This window comes from Leptosomus discolor, chromosome 12 (genome assembly GCF_034619465.1).
Source record: "Leptosomus discolor isolate bLepDis1 chromosome 12, bLepDis1.hap2, whole genome shotgun sequence".
Taxonomy (NCBI): domain Eukaryota; kingdom Metazoa; phylum Chordata; class Aves; order Leptosomiformes; family Leptosomidae; genus Leptosomus; species Leptosomus discolor.
The window spans coordinates 19,122,668-19,139,243 of NC_141402.1; the positions used below are offsets into that span (position 1 = coordinate 19,122,668).

A 16,576-nucleotide genomic window follows, 5' to 3' on the forward strand; every position below is an offset into this window, starting at 1 on the left:
AGTGAAACAATAGTCATTTGGCAATGCAAAATTGCCAAACTTAAGTAGGCGTACTTTGTTTGCATAATTTGCAATTTATTGGAAAAGGCTATAATCTGAAGAGGGGAACCCTATTAAACAAAACAATGAAATGATCTGAAGGTTTTTATGCAAATATTAATTTGAGACTGTTATGAAGTCAAATAATTAATTAATAGTTCTTAAATAGTGTGATAAAATGCAATGAGGACATGCTCAGGAAAAGTTTGCCATTTTAGTAAAGGATTAGCTACACATGCACTTATTTTGAAATAAAAAAAATCTACGCTGAAAAGGATGTTCTAAGAATAAAGCCAGAACATTGTACTGCTTTTACTTAGTAAGGATCAGGAATGGCCTTCTACATGCCAAAGTTAAGCATAAGCTATACTTTAACCCAAGTCTCCCAGATTTCAGTACATGCTGTATGAAATTACCTAATTTCATATTACAGAAGTTATAAATACAAAAATTTGTAACATCTGAAACAGCCACCATAAATATTTAAGACATATTTGTATAGAAATGGCACTTGATATTCTTTCACTTCAGGAATTATGCTATTTATCCTGCATTTTTTTTTTTTCAGTTCTTTAATGTCAATGAATAGAGGTATCCCAAATCAAGTACTTGCTCAATAGTTGTCTTAAATTCACCACTGACTTTTTCTCAGCTAGTATTTAAACATAGGAAGTGACTTTTGATAAACAAGCATTCAAAAGAGATTTATATAGCATCGAATTAAAAATCTAACAGTCAGATATAAGGCTTTGGGAAGTCTTACTGTAACACATTACAGCGCTGTCAGAAGGGATATGATTTTCTCTAAAAATTGGGGGCTTCTTAATTAATTTTTTAAAAGGGGCAAATAACTGCTTTTAAAGCATGTACAAATCCCCTACCTCACAAAGAAGGATCACAGATTCCCTATTATGATTAACAGAGGAAAAAGAGGAGTGCATTGCGCAAGTACTCCATCTGCAACTTAATCACGTGGTAGACCTGGAGGCATCTCAACAGTGCTAACAGAACTGCCTCGGGAATCTACTGAGCAGCCAGATGCCAGCCCTGGAAAAATATGTAATATTGCATGATATCTGCATCCTATGACTGGCATTCAAAGAGAAGCCATAACTCTGGTCCAGAGTTCAGGGCTACACGCAAGCCTGATACATACATTCTCCTTTTGTGTAGTGTGCTTTTTCCTGTAGGGATAAATTAAACAGTGCTGATAAAAAGTGTGTACCCCCAAAAGTTTTCTGTGAAAGAGCTAGGTATAACCCTTATCCAGGAAAAAAAAATAAATTGTAAAATTCAACTATGTTATGTTAACAGTAAACCAAATGTGAATTTGCATTTTTAAAATTGTATGTGAAAAGAAGCTTTTAAGCAAATTTCTCCCTTTAGAAGAATACAGCACATATTTTACAAACTAAGCACAGCAATAATATGTCTGTAAGATCAAAGGAAGTAATTCTTTCCTAAAAAACTATGTTTTATATAAGTGGTGGATACACTTTTTTTAAAATTAATTAAGGCTGGAATCATCTTTATTTACACCTTTGCTTAAAAGATGGCAGGTTTCCTACAAATAAAAACTACAGAATCTAGAAACAATGTAAATGCTATTGCCATTGGAAAATAGTCCCTTGATTGTTATATTTCCTGACATCAGGTTGTTTTCCTGCTTGTGATGTCCATTGTTCAGTGACATTTGCGGTAATCTTCAAAACTAAATTTTAGTTTATACGACATAAGAAACATATAATTTTATTTAAAAAAAAATCCAGAGAAAGAGGGGGAGGGGAGAGAAAATATGATACTAAGTATCATAGAATCATAGAATAATAGAACAGTTTGCGTTGGAAGGGACCTCAAAGACCATCCAGTTCCAACTCCCTACCATGGGCAGGGACACCTTCCACCAGACCAGGTTGCTCCCAGCCCCATCCAGCCTGGCTTGAACCCTTCCAGGGAGGGGGCAGCCACGGCTTCTCTGGGCAACCCATGCCAGTGTCTCACTGGAGAAGTAACTTGGTTTAGTGGTCTCATGGAAAAATAGTCACATATGTTAGGCAACTGGTCTAACAAATCTGAAAGAGTTAAAACTTCAACATACTGCTTTTACAGACCTCATTCGCTGAAGGTTTTCAGGGCATCTAATTTACTGTGTGTTGTCCAAGCCCTTCACCTGGATGAAGTGTTGACTGCAACCTGGGGGAACCAATCTGCCCAAGGGACTGGTGGTAACTAAGCAACAGAAAACCTGATGGAGACTTTGATCACATGACAAAATTTCTCACAAAGAAGGAGTTCCCTAAGGGAGGAAGCTTTTTTAAATGGCATCTTCCTAACCGGAGGATTAGGGTCTCCCTTGCCGTTTATGGTGGAACTTCATAGTCAAAGTCTGTTTCCACTCATAGCCAAGGCCCAGAAGAATCTCTTCTTGATTTGAAACAGCCTCCTAACTGTCTTTAACCGTGTGCCCAGTTCCGCATACTAGATTTATCAGGAAAATAGCACTTACTTGTATTACAAACATTTTTTATGTCTAATGTAATACTTATTTTAGGTAAGACTACAACTGCAAAATTAACTTCAACAGAGTACAGAGAAAATAGAGCACCTGATATCTACTGGAACTTCGAAGAAAGACCCTATGTGTTTTAAGGTTTGGTGCAAAGTGATATCAATATGACAACTACTTCTTTCTGTGTTTTACATAAAGCTGCAGAGACTGTCTATCAGTCTAGGATAAAAAAAGATGTGGGCACTAGTTTCATTTCCTTGTTTTACTCACAAAAGCAGAGAAGGGTTCACATAATCAATATAAGCCTTGTCAGACGTACATAGGAATTTCTCTGCTATGCTATTTTCTGTTTTGGGGGAGAATTGTATTCTTAAACACCAATGTGCAACACTAATAAGATACACAACGTACATTCAGTTGGGAGAATGAATGAATTGTAAGCTGACACATTACAATCCAGAAACAATGTAGTTGGTATGACCCAGACATATAACCAGAAGACTGTCCAAATTAATCAATGCCTTTTATCTTTTTTACAAACCATCTGTATGTTTACAGACAAATCAGCACCTTATGAAGAAGGAAAACTGTTGAGGTCTTCTGTCTCAATGCTAAAAGGGAGAAAAATTGGGAGAGCACGTATTTGCAACTACCAACATCATGAGCACAGAAGAAACCTATTAAAGTAACTCTGCCCTCTAAACAAGCAGTTAACAAGATATACCTTTCAAGTCTGCACTCTTCTGCTGAGCATAACTACTTGCATACTTAATTTCCTATCAGTTGGAATTTCCACAAAACAGAATATTATCATTCCCTAATTACAACTTCAGTACCATATGTATAATACATCCATATTTGTCAAGTTAAATTGAACAAAACCATGACACAACGTAAAACAAAACTATTCCAAAAACTAGAAAGATATTTTTCTGTAAGTAAATTCAGGAGAAAAGAGATGTAAAGAATGAAGAACAACTAAGTATAATTTTAGTTTGAGATTTTGAAGGATCTAGATATGAAAGCCTGACCATATTATCACACAGATTCTTCCAAATATTTCCATACTCATTAATACATATTTGTTAATATATTGATATTTCATAAATAGAACTTTATTGATAATAGTTATTATATTAATAGGTTATACAGAGTTTCAAGGGAGAGTCCCACCATCTTCAGTCTTCCAGAACTCATTCATTCAGAAAATTCATATACTCTAATGTCTGCGCACATTTTACCAGATAACATGACTATTAAGAATTGGGAAATAAGAAAAGAGGTTTTTATTACTTTCATATTTAGTTTTAATGATCAGAGGAAAAGATAACATTGTAGAAGACATTAATTGGAAAGGTTAAGTAGTTATTGAAAGAACTACTGAAACCTTATGTGACAAGAAAATGGGTGTGATCTGTGAAAATCACAGTGTGGTTGATACTAATGGAAAATGCCTAACAACAAAAACAACAAAAAAGAATGTGAAACCTTATATTACAGACGTAGCACACACAGTGGAAGATTATGACTGGAACACAAGTACTGAAAGGCAGACAGAAGAATAAATGTAGTAAGGTAGCACTGTGCATTAATGATGAAATATAACATGGTCTGACCTAGAAGTAAAACTCAAGATACTCAATACATTGAGGACAATAAAATAATCTTCATTTCAGAATTTTGAATTAACTCCTCTGTATACTGAAATAGACAATAACAAATATTTTAAATAGAATTTTTTTTATGGCAGAGAGGCCACCAGTTGAATAGAGAATAGTGAATATAAATTATGTTTAAAAAAAGAAGAACAAAAATCCGTGAAACTTGAAAGCACCTTAACAAGCCATGAAATAGTTTGAAATAATGTGCACCTTTTTCTTATGTTCTAGTAAGAACCAAGACAGGTGCAGACAAGGAATACTATCATGGTTACAGCAATGAAGAGCATCTCACACAAGAGTGATCAAGAAGGATTTGGTTTAGTCTAGCAAAAAAGAGGCTGAAAAGAGATATGACTGCTGTTGAAAAATACATGGAGAGGAGGTAAAGAGCAAAGACAAGGCAGAGCTTTTTCATAGAAATTGTATTAAAACTGGAAAAAATGGCTACTAAAGAGACATGAAAACTTTCAGAATGGAAATGAGAAGAAACCTTCTAACGATTGGAGCAGCGAAGCTCTCAGACAGCCTTATTATAGGAAAACTGAGAGTAGAAACCCCAATTATTTTTTTTAGGTGGAATCTGATCTTATAAGTGTTGTATGATATGGCTCCTGGTTGTAGCACAAGACTGACATCATGGTCCTCTTTGGTTCTACTATTCTAAAGCCTCAATTCAGTCTGGACTTTTAATAAGGACCTCTGGCAGATAAGCACAATAGAGATCGTAGTTTTTATTTCCTTGCAGTTCTTCGTTAGGCTTAAGGTCACATTTGTCAACTACCACAAAAATGTTTTTGTCAGTCATCTCAGCCAACAGCTACACTGATGTCCTGTTTCCTTGTTTCCAGAAAAGTCTGTGCTATATTCAATCTCAGTGGGGCAAAACCAACTTACTGCAGGCTTTAACATGTTTGTTGTGAATTATCCAAATTCTTTAAGATTTTAGTGCGATAAGTTCAATTGTCTCCTTTCACAGAACATGAAAAACAAGTCATTAGACCAAGCTCTACACCTTTTAAAGAATGACTGGTTATATCAGCTGTTCAAGAACATTTTTTCCTTCCATACGTCATTAAAGACTGGGGGAAGCAGCTCATGAAATTGTTCTTTTTTTTTCTAACTGATCATGTTAATGTGTTATAACTTAACCTATAAACACTGAGTTGATATTCAAGTATTAAAAATATGTAAATATTAAAAAAATATTTATTCCTCCAAATGGTAAGAATGAAATGTCATACTTTCCAGTGTTATACATATAGACGTAATTTAGCAAATTATGATGTACATGCTTAATCAAAGTGAATAATTCCACTAGTAAATTTAAAGCATTTAGTCATACAGGTAGAATTCCATTGCTGTACTTCACTGACAACATTTTAAAAAATTCTTCAGTAATTCACAATTGACTGTTATCAGCAACCTATTCTTCTTTTGATGAGCACATTTTGACAAGTTTTCCAAAATGTCTGCTGCTTTCAAGCAGCTGGTCAGTACAAGACTTACTTGACTTTCTCAGTAAGCTGAGAGGGAGTTAAAAACAGCGGAAAGAGAATGAGAAGAAGCATTATCTTTTTCTGCTGCAGTTTTAGTAGATGGAATTAATGTAATATTTTTGTATTTGCCAGTATATTGACTTACATTGATGATTCTGTTACTAGGTAAAGTGAGTTCTTTTATATCTGGACAACTGTTCCCATATAGTAATACCGATTACAGTATATTTTCACCTGTGATCTTCCATATTCAAACGAAGAGCACAATGCTATAACACAATTATTTTTATAATCCAAACTACAGATAAAACCAAACTTCAAAAATGAACTAACTGCAATTAGTCTCTAAAATTTCATTTCCATCTAATCTTTCCAACTGCACTTAGATGGGTAATCACACGCATTAAAACAGAAGTCAAGTAGGTGTTTTCATTGATCTAGTGTAGTTCAATGCATAAAGAATTTGCATCCTAAACATGGTTGTCCAAATTGCACATTAATTAAATGTTAAAACAGTCAATGTGAATGCCCATTGCCATTAACTTCCCCCTGTATTTTTTCCCCATTCCCCACTCCCAGAAAGTATCCCTTCAATTTATATATTGAAACTAAAATTTTACACAATATAAAAGGTTATACACTTTGATGATCATTTTTTCCTTCTTCATATACTATTTCTCCCTTCTACATAGTCTTCTCCTTTCTGACACCAGAAATGTCAGGATCAGTAGTGATAATGGACCTTTAATAAGCTTTAATGCAAAAATGTAGAGGTACATAAATTTTAGGACATAGATGCCCTGCTTAAACTATTGTTAACAGCTCAGTCTGAGAAGCAGGGTAAAACATGGCATGCTTTTGATCTTACTCAATATATCTATATCACTTCTGGCAGAACACCTACATTTTGGGCTACCTGGACAAACAAGGACTGCCAGAATTCTGATAACTGACAAAATTCACCTTTCCTTCTGGTAGTCAACACCAGGACTCTGCTAAAAATGATCCTGTGGAGACATGACATAGTCATAACAGAGAAATGGCACACAGTCAACCATTCGTAGATGTGGCACTTTGGGACATGGTTTAGTGGGCATGGTGGTATTAGGTCAACAGTTGGACTTGCTGATCTGAGAGGTCTTTTCCAACCTTATGATTCCGTGATTCTACGATTCTGCCCTAGGAAGGGGTGTTCATTTGCGTCTCTCCCAATGGGCACAGCAAGCTGAAGTTCTTTCACTCCTCTTCTGCTAAGAAGAAAGTCTGCATCTGCACCAGTGAACAGTTGGCAACTTTGGCTGAGACCAACTCAGGCTTGCAATCAATATATAGAATTATGGATATATAATAGCCATATACTCTGCTTGCTACCCCAATGGGACTTCACTTTTACTTTGAACAACTGCTGTCTTTAAGACTCCAGGACATAAACTTACCTAGAAATTACGTGAAATCATTTTTTTGTATACAAGACACTAGAGTGTGACAACCTGATAGATGACACAACTCAGATGACTTAGCTATATGAAACAGAGCTGCGATGGCTCAGGGAAAAATTTCACAAAATGGAATATTGACAAGTGGTTTCTTCACTACAATGGTAGAAAAAGATTCACAATAATAGTGAATCATCACTTTAGCTCATGATACAGGCTGCAACACATTCTTGTCTCACACAGTTGCCTGCCTGTCTTCTGAACTGTGAGATCTCTTCAGAAGTCCAGTAAGGTAGAATTCTTATTTTGATTGCTGAAAGAACAACATATTAAAAAAATACAGGACCAATGACCCATTAGCTGCCACTCTGTAAAGTGAAACAGACACAGTCAGATGATGAACTTCTCAAGCTACTGAAATGGATAGGAATACTGAAATTTTAAGAGGGCAGTGTCTCTGTCCAGAAGATGATCAGCAGAGAAGATCAAGCTGGAAAAGAAATGCATGTTGGTGATTACACCCACATGGTGCCAGGATACGGATGTTTATCGCTAGTTCTGGACAAAAGGCTGCAGCTCATAAATCAGATCTGAACACAACACGGCTGCAGCACTCTGAGATGGGACAACAGAACTTGCTAATGTTCTGGATGCTCTTTAAGAAAATGCGTGGTTAAGTCAGCACAGCCTGAGCTGTTTCCAGATGTACGAAGTTAAATAAGGTATTGCTCTGTTCCTTAGCGTAAGAGAAAAATTGTTCAGCCAGACAAAGTGAAAGATGGATTTAGTGTCATTTGCTAGAGAAGAAAGTTTAGAAATTTATTTTCATGTTCTTGAAACCTGCAAGTCACCCTAATTTGATTTACATCCCTAATTTATTCAAAATAAAACTGAATTAGTTTAATTTTAAATGGTAATATTTATGTTGTTAATACTGAATTTCAGTAGTTAATCAAGATTCAAAATGATAACTGTAGCAGATTATTTAAAAAGAAGAAGAATGAAAACAAGTTTAAAAAATCTTTGGAAAAATGGACACATTTCAAAGTATATAATAGTAGGCTTTTAAATGTTAATAAAATTATGGTATAAGATACAGGAAACTACATTTGTGTGACATATAATAAATCTGGTGTATGCACTATAAATAGGCCTGGTATTTTTGGATCTTTTAGGCATTACAGGAATAAATTAAAAATGAATTTATGGAAATAAAACCATAACATGAAACAAGCGTCTTTGAGAAATGCACAACTTCATAATGTTTAATTTTCACAGACTTAAGGCCCTCACGTTAAAACTTAAATACGTATAGTTTATGCAATGTGCTTGACGAACCCACACTGAATATTACAGGACTCAATTATTTAGAGTAATTGAAAAGACACACCAGAGTGGTATATGCAAATCAAGCAAAAAGAGAGAAACAAAGCAAATAAAATCTTCAATTTCATCTTTTGGGTCTTTTTTCTTACATTCAGCTTTTGGGCTAGTAAATAATTACCTTTGAGAGGTTCTAACAATTAAAGAACAACATTGATTAATTAGGAAAGAAAGTGAAGAATACTAATCAATCCTAAAGACAGTTTTTCTTCTCCCACCTCAAGCCTTTTCGTCACCCACAAACAATGTGTTTTCTACACTGCTCAGATTCTTTTAAAAAAACATTCATATTCTTGTCCATTCACACAAAACTCTCTTGGTGAGCATTGTTTTGGGAGGAGTGGGTGTTAGGCAGGGGGCACAGGATGTTGAGAGAACAGATAGGATGTCAGGTGAAGATGGAATGCTGTGCCCTCTCTAACCAGCTGAAGACTCTGCATGATTGTTTTCTTACAAATAATACCTGTGGGTGTTGAAACAGTTCAGGGAATCTATCAAACATACCCTTTCACTTCGCTGTTATAACTCTATAAAATTTATTCTCATTTCAAAAGAATCTTGGCAATAATACCTGTAGGTGGTTGGGTAATTTAGAGAAAATCTGTCAAACCTACTTCCACTGACTTTAGCAACAGATTTCTGTAATTACTTTCAAAGTTGTAAAATGCAATGTTTTATTTTCAATACAATCAGAAATGTCTAAATTGAGCTTCTATTTTTTATTTTAATGACTTTTAATAAGCTTAGTGGAAGAACTAACTCAAAGAGTAGATCTAATACTTGTGCAGCATTTCATTTAACCCACAGCAAGGAAAAAAAAGTCAGTGCTGCATTTAGGTATCAGACAGGACACTACCGCAAACACAGTCCCATCTTAATGCAGGGAGATAGTCCATGTTTAGCTGTCTCCTTACATAACTCTAAGGTGATATATCTGAAACTAATCTTGATTCAATCTTTTCTGTATAAAACTACATGGGTTTACAGAATATTTACAGAAAGATCTCTTTCTCCTACTCAACAGATATATTTAATAGTTCTTAATCCAGAATTATAGAACAAAATTGAAAACTCAGAAATTTACTGTAAGCCTGGTTATACTAGAAGAATCTCTTAGTTCCCCAGACACAGGGACACATTCAAATTACTTTGTTTAACAACTTACCCTTTGTCAACTGAGCTAATTGAGTGAATATTTATTTATTTTATTCCATGGCAAATGTGATGTAATTTGACCTTGCACAACGCCTAAAGAAAGACAGGTAGTCCGAGAGGAACTGAAATAATCTCAGTGTGCATGAAGACAGATAAAATACAGGAATTTAATCATTGGTCTGACAAATCCTTAGAACCTGGTTCCAGATCAAAATTATTTGATATGCCATCAAAGTCAAAGATCATATATCTCAAGACTTTTGAGTCTATGAATTCTAAATGCTCAAAAAAGTCGAACTCATAGTTCTGTGCAGAGATGCATTTCCTTCAAATATGCAGAGGCATCATTTTGTGGTAATCCAATTCCAAGACCGGTAATAAAATGGAAAGTAACAAATTCCTTTTCCCTTTCCCTCCATGTCATCACCAAAGAATCCATGTCCCTTTGGATTCACCTGATTGTGCAGGAGGCACCTCAGTACATCCCACCTTCAAAAGGTGAACTGCTTTGTGGCCAGCAAGGCTTAATCAAATATGAGTGGCAAACGCATTGGACAAAGATGTTGGACCCTGCTATAATTAAAACTTCATTAGTCCCAAACGGTCACTTAATTTCTAATTTGCAAAAGATATCATCCCCCATCTGTGGTCTACATTTTGACTAATACAGACTTTTTTAGTGTGAACCATATGTCTCTAGCAAATATTCATGTTGAAACAGGGAGAAGGAAAAAATAATGCAAGTTCGTCCAGAAATTATGTTTTTAAAGCATTCATTTAACTACTTCCCACAATTACAGACAGATTTCTGCCATTTACTCTCACCCATATATTCTCTGTGCAGATGAAATTCATAATTAAATTATAGTGATAGAGTACAGGACAGTGTTATCAAACTACCTCATCAGAGCGAAAGCTACCTCTTCAGAAACACGGAACATGACTACCACAGCCACCCGAGGTACAATAATGCTCTGATGCTCAAGAGAAACTCTTTATAAATTACACACCGAAGTAGAAGGAAAACCAGAAGCAATATCATTCTTGCTGCTTATAAGAACGAAAAGATTTAATCAGTCATCCTCTTAATAAACATGCTAGATCAGTGCAACATTAGCCTTTTCTGTGCAAACAAGTTTTTAATAACCCAGTTCTCAATAATCTCAACCACTTACTCTTTAGCTAAGTAAAACCCTTCTAGATTGCTGAACTCGGCAAGCTCATCCTTCATGCTTGCTAGACAGAACTGTTGCCCCCACACCTTTTGAAAACGCATTTCAGAAGAATTTAGGATTTCTGATAATTCGCCTGGGAAGTAAAACTCTCTCTAGATGTAAATTAAGTTTTATTTATTTGAAATGCAATATGGCACATAGCGGAAACTCTTTATCTGTTGTATCAATCAGGTGCCATCCATCTTAAAAGGAGAAAAAAAACCTACTTAACATATCAAAATAATTTTCTTACAAGATAAATAGCTCACAGACAATTCCCTTGCAATGTATGTTCACGAAAAATCAGCGGGAGTCATTTATGGTCTCATAATACATATATCAACTGAAAGAACACTTGGTCAGAATCTGAAACATCACAACATTAACTCTTTGCAATTACAAACTTCCATTATTCCCCTTGCAGGTGTCAAATCATTGTAATGTTATAATTTTTGTTAGTAGCTGTTAACAACTAAATCTATTTAGATTATAATTGTTTCTTAGATGCATTTAAATGTCGGTTTAGGGGGGAAAAAAGCCATGTTTTTACACATTACCAAATGAAAAAGCAGAAAAAACCTAAAAATTGCCTTACTTTTCCTGACCTAAACAATTTTGTGACAAGGCAAATGAATTATTCCATATAGATAGACATACATGCCTCTAAGTGACGGAAGTAAACAGGGCTTTGAAATATCAATGTTTATTTTTTCAGTCAAGCTTTTGCTTTCAGAACAATTACCTATGCACAAACTCTAGATGGCAACATTGCACTTACTGTATTAGTAAAACAAAATGTCACACTAAGTCCCTACATATCCTCTTTATCAACATTTTATGTGCCACAGATCTATAGCCTCTTATTATAAGTGTAATGAAGCAGAAGTTATTGAAGCATTTTATTGATTGCTCAGATCACAAGTTTACTGTCATACTGAATTGGCACCTTACTTGCTGAAGCAAACTGCTGACACCTTTTTAAAAAAGTGACAACTACATCTATTTCATGACCAGAAATCCATTTTCATCTCTATCAAGACAAGAATGCAATTTTCACTTCATTTAACTGATGTTAGGCCTGCTCAAGGCATGACGCTTAGAAAAAGACACAAGTTTAAGGTTCTTAAAATACTTCTGGTAACTAGAATGCAGCTCAGTTGTGGGAAAAATTTCAACCATCACTCAAACCTATAAACAATACAACATTCTAAGAATCACTTATCCGAACGATCGAGAGGGCAGTTTTCTCTTTCAATTTCAAAATTACTGAAACACTACTTTTATATTCTTTTAATAAGAACCTATGCTGAAATATTACAGTTTTCACATGGAATCTTGCTCTACACAAAGTTCACTTTAACATGGGATTATTTCTTGAGTCGTCCATACACAGGTCAAACAGACCAAAAAAATCTATTTTTCTGTGACCTATAAAGAAGAAAAAGATACTTAACACCTCTTCAACAGCATGAATCAATGTCAGATAAAATTAGAAAAGCAGAAGCTGCAAGGAAGAGGAAACAAATATTTAAGTCTAAAAATAGGTGGGGTTACTGAACAGAGACTGTGGTACTCAATTTATTTTAAGAATACACTTTCAAAAACCACAAAAACACAAATACAAGATTGGGTTGAACTGGAAATCAAGTTAAGCATTTCGGTGAATTTCTTCCCTTTCTTCAAATAATATCTAATAATTATTATGCCAACTTTACCACAATATAATCTAATTTCCTGAAAACAGCATTATAAACAGGGACAGTATTCTTTGCTGTAATTTTCTGATAAGTCTATGAACTAGGTTGAATATAAAAATTATAAGAAAAAACATATGGATTAAAAAATACTTGATAAAAGTGTATAATTTGGTTAGTTTCTGCCAGCCAAAACCCCCGCAAAATGATTATACCTAACAGCTATTTTGTAATTTATTTGTAAGGGGAAAAAACAATCCCCAAAGAGTCATTAGATATCTTACTACACAGTGTAATTACTGAAATCTGTGAAAATCAATTGAATAGTAATGACAGATCCATTTCATATAAAGTACAAAAAGGAAAAGTTACGGAAAAAAGCTTTTTATTTTTTTGCTTATTGCAGATGTATTGAACCTCCAGTACTTGAGTCAGCAGTTTCAAGAGAACACAAGAAAATAGAAGAAATATAGCCTTTCTTTTTTCTTGGTTCTGGTATTTGCAATATTTCAATTTTTTAAAAGTCAGTAATATTTTTAGGGATCCGCACAGCAAAATGAGGAAAACCTTATGAATTATAATGTTTATGGATGTAGCTTAGAATAATAGCAGCAAAGCTGTTGGATATACAGTTTTGAAATAGTACATTTCAGTTTGTGGTCCCATAGCTGAAATGGCAAATAGTAGAATCAGTCAATAATTTTATTCTCTCTTGTTTTCTTGGGGATATTTTGCATACTAGCTCCATTACTTTAATGTAATGTAATTTGCTGTGGTTCAAATGATTAATTACTATTACTGTAAGTTGTGCTAGATCAAGCTAATGAACATTCAGCACAATTTCCTGTCACTTCTCATCCCAGCTCAGTCCCCTCATTCCCACATATAACACACTCCCAGTAAAAATAAAAGCACACAGAATAGAACCTTAGGTCTGGCTATGTTTGTTTATGATCACATTAAAATTTTGCTACACCCTTGCAAGTAACACGTGCTCAAAAGCATTTACATATACTTAAAACAACTTGTTATTCTGAAATATTTATACATGTACATTTTCCATAATAAATCTTTACTGTGGCAATGACGAGGTATTCTTCTGTTTACCTGTTCATGCAAAATTTGTATTATTTAGTAAAGGACAGATCAACATCTTGAATAAACCGTAATTCTAAATGAAGAAAATGTTTAAAAACCATTAATATCATTTTAAAAGGTATTTGAGTCTTCTCTTTTGGCCTCTGTTTAGCTGTGCTAGGCCTGTGAATGACAGCTTCCCTGCTTGAAGCATACAGAAAGCACAGCCTTCTTCATTCACTGTCAGTACTATGGCCTTTTCACACGTTCCCTCCACAGCAGTGTTTGTCCCCAAACACTGGAACCCAGCACAATGGCATTCCTACTTCAACACCCCCACCAACAGCACCACTACATATGAAGAATGCTAATGAGATGGACATCCCCCATCTCTGGAAGTGTTAACTATATCCCATACCATCAGATGTAATGTTATTTCTATTGTTATGTATTACATCTCACTTAAAAGCAATTCCATTTTGGCAATGCTTTTTTTCTAAAAGCATTTTAATAGAAACTATAGCGGCTTGACAAAAAGATTGAAAAATGTCTTACATGCATTCACCCAATTGCATACATTATATATACAATGAACTGATTTTAACCTCCAGATATATTTGGGAATCTCAGAAGTCCCAACAGACACCAGCCCAGCATGTTTAAAATCGCAAGGCAAAAGGCTAACATCGGAAACATTAACAGCAGAATAATTCTAACAGTACTGTTGTTTAAATTTTACAATTTTTGTTACAAAACTGTCCCAGAATTCATGGCGTTAAAATAGGAATATAAGCTTTGTCAAGATTTTAGAGAAGATTTTTTGTCAAGATTATAGCTCATTATACAGATACATAATTGCAATTAGAAAGAGTTTAAAGGTAAAAAAAAAAAAAAAAAAAAAAAAAGCTTTTGTAGTACAGCGTTTATAGATACATATTTTCTTCCTTTCCCCTTTATTTAGAGAAAAGTACAAACCACTTCCCAAAGTTCAAGTACTCTCTCAGTTTTACCTGGTTTACTTCACCTATATTATTCTCAAGGAATGCTATTTGGAGAATACTGATTATCTTCTTCAAAAGGATACAAAGACATGGTAGCTCCTCACTGTTCTCTTCCTCTGGGGCAAGAAGCAACAAAGTGATTATAAAGGCGACACTGTGCAACCAGTGCACAGTGTGGACCAGAAACTATGTGTTGTTTTAACTCAATACATGCCTTTTAAATTGAAGTCCAGATGGATTTTAGTAAAAGTACATGTATTAGCATATTATTATAGAAGTACATGTATTAGCATATTATTAGTTGTATGTGCTATTTGATTTCAACGGACAGACTACAGTGTCTTAGCAGAGTAATAGTGAATCAAAGAACTTCCCTTCTTTTATTTCCATTCCCTTTTTATTTAAATGAAAAGACAAAGTAAATCCAAATAATTCAAATGTCAAAATAACACTGACATAAATAGAAATCAAGAAAATATATTTAATGTTGTCAAGTAACGGCTAGATGTTATACTGGTAGGAATACTGTGTGCAGTCATCACAGCACTATGCTGTCAGGCCTTGGCACAACAGGGCAAAGTGGTGGTATTTTGATTGAATGTCCTGGTTCTTTATTAATGTGCATCCTAATCTGTATCATATCACAATGTGCTCTTTACAAAACAAACTTGTTTCAGTTATTTAGAAAAAAAAGGCCAACACAAGCAAAATACAGTAAGATTATAGCAAGAGGTATTGTTATACCTACAGCATAACATAACCTACAGTTATTACAATTATTGCATTTAAGTTCAGTACTAACACAATGTCAGTTAGAAAACAGTTGGAAAAATCAGGAGAGAATTACTTTAAGTTGAATTATATGTCAGATCTTATCTTTGAAGTAATATAATTCAAAATAACACAAGCTTTCAGCACAGTAACTGCACAATACATTTAATTTCCTTGTGCTGTGAAATATTCATTTAAGCACTTAAACCAGTTTGAAATGTTTATTAAAATATTTTAATCGTAAGTTTTGTGTAGACAATTAACTGTCATAGCTGTACCGACATTTATCCTTGTAATCTGGACTCTTAAAAATGTCCAACGTGGTTATACTGAGCATACGTCTATATGCAAGGCTTTCATTTGCCATTTGTCTTCAGAAGAGATTTCAAATCTATTAAAATTATTGTATTTTTCTTGTCATTTACAATTTCCAACTGAACACTGCTGGATAATCACCACAGGAATGATTAACATAAGTTAATTTACTCAAATGTCTTTATATCTTCTTTACAGAGAAGAGCAAAAAGTAGTCAATAAATGACTTGCATATGAATTTTTATTTAGAAACCCTATTGTCTGTTTTGTTCTACTAATTACCATTATACTTGCTAAATACTTGTATGCATTTTCTATTTTTTTTTTCTAAATGAGTAAATACTATATGTTAAAGCACTGGAAAGTAATAGATTTCATTTCTGTAGCTTTTGTGACAGGCAGCATTGTCTTAGATGCGAAGAACTATCAGGAAAATGTGTAAAGATATTTCTCACTTTTTAATACATCACTATACTGACTCAGAAACATTCTGAAACAAGCTTTGCTTTTTTTGTTTTCTGCTTGTTTCTCTCCCTCACACATAGTCTCTTGGTTTTGGGTTTGTTTTTGTTTGATTTCTTCTTGCTGACCACTATTAGCTCTAGACAGGAATAGTCTCTTCCAAAGTCAATTCTCATTTCTCTTTATGGATCTGACAGCAGGAGGTGCTGTATAAACAGTGTGAGTGACACTTTCCTTGTGCTTCTCCTCCCCCTTCCTCCATAGACTGGTAGCTTATCTATCTGATGCAGTCATTCTTAACTCTGGGGCCCGAGATCATTTTTAAATCTGAGGTTCCTAGCTGGTTGTTTAATTTCTATATAA

General features: G+C 34.4%; 1 protein-coding gene across 1 annotated transcript in view; it reads right to left on the reverse strand.

The window, feature by feature from the left end:
* Positions 1-16,576, reverse strand: part of DCDC1 (doublecortin domain containing 1) — a 101,944-nt gene that overhangs the window by 45,603 nt on the left and 39,765 nt on the right.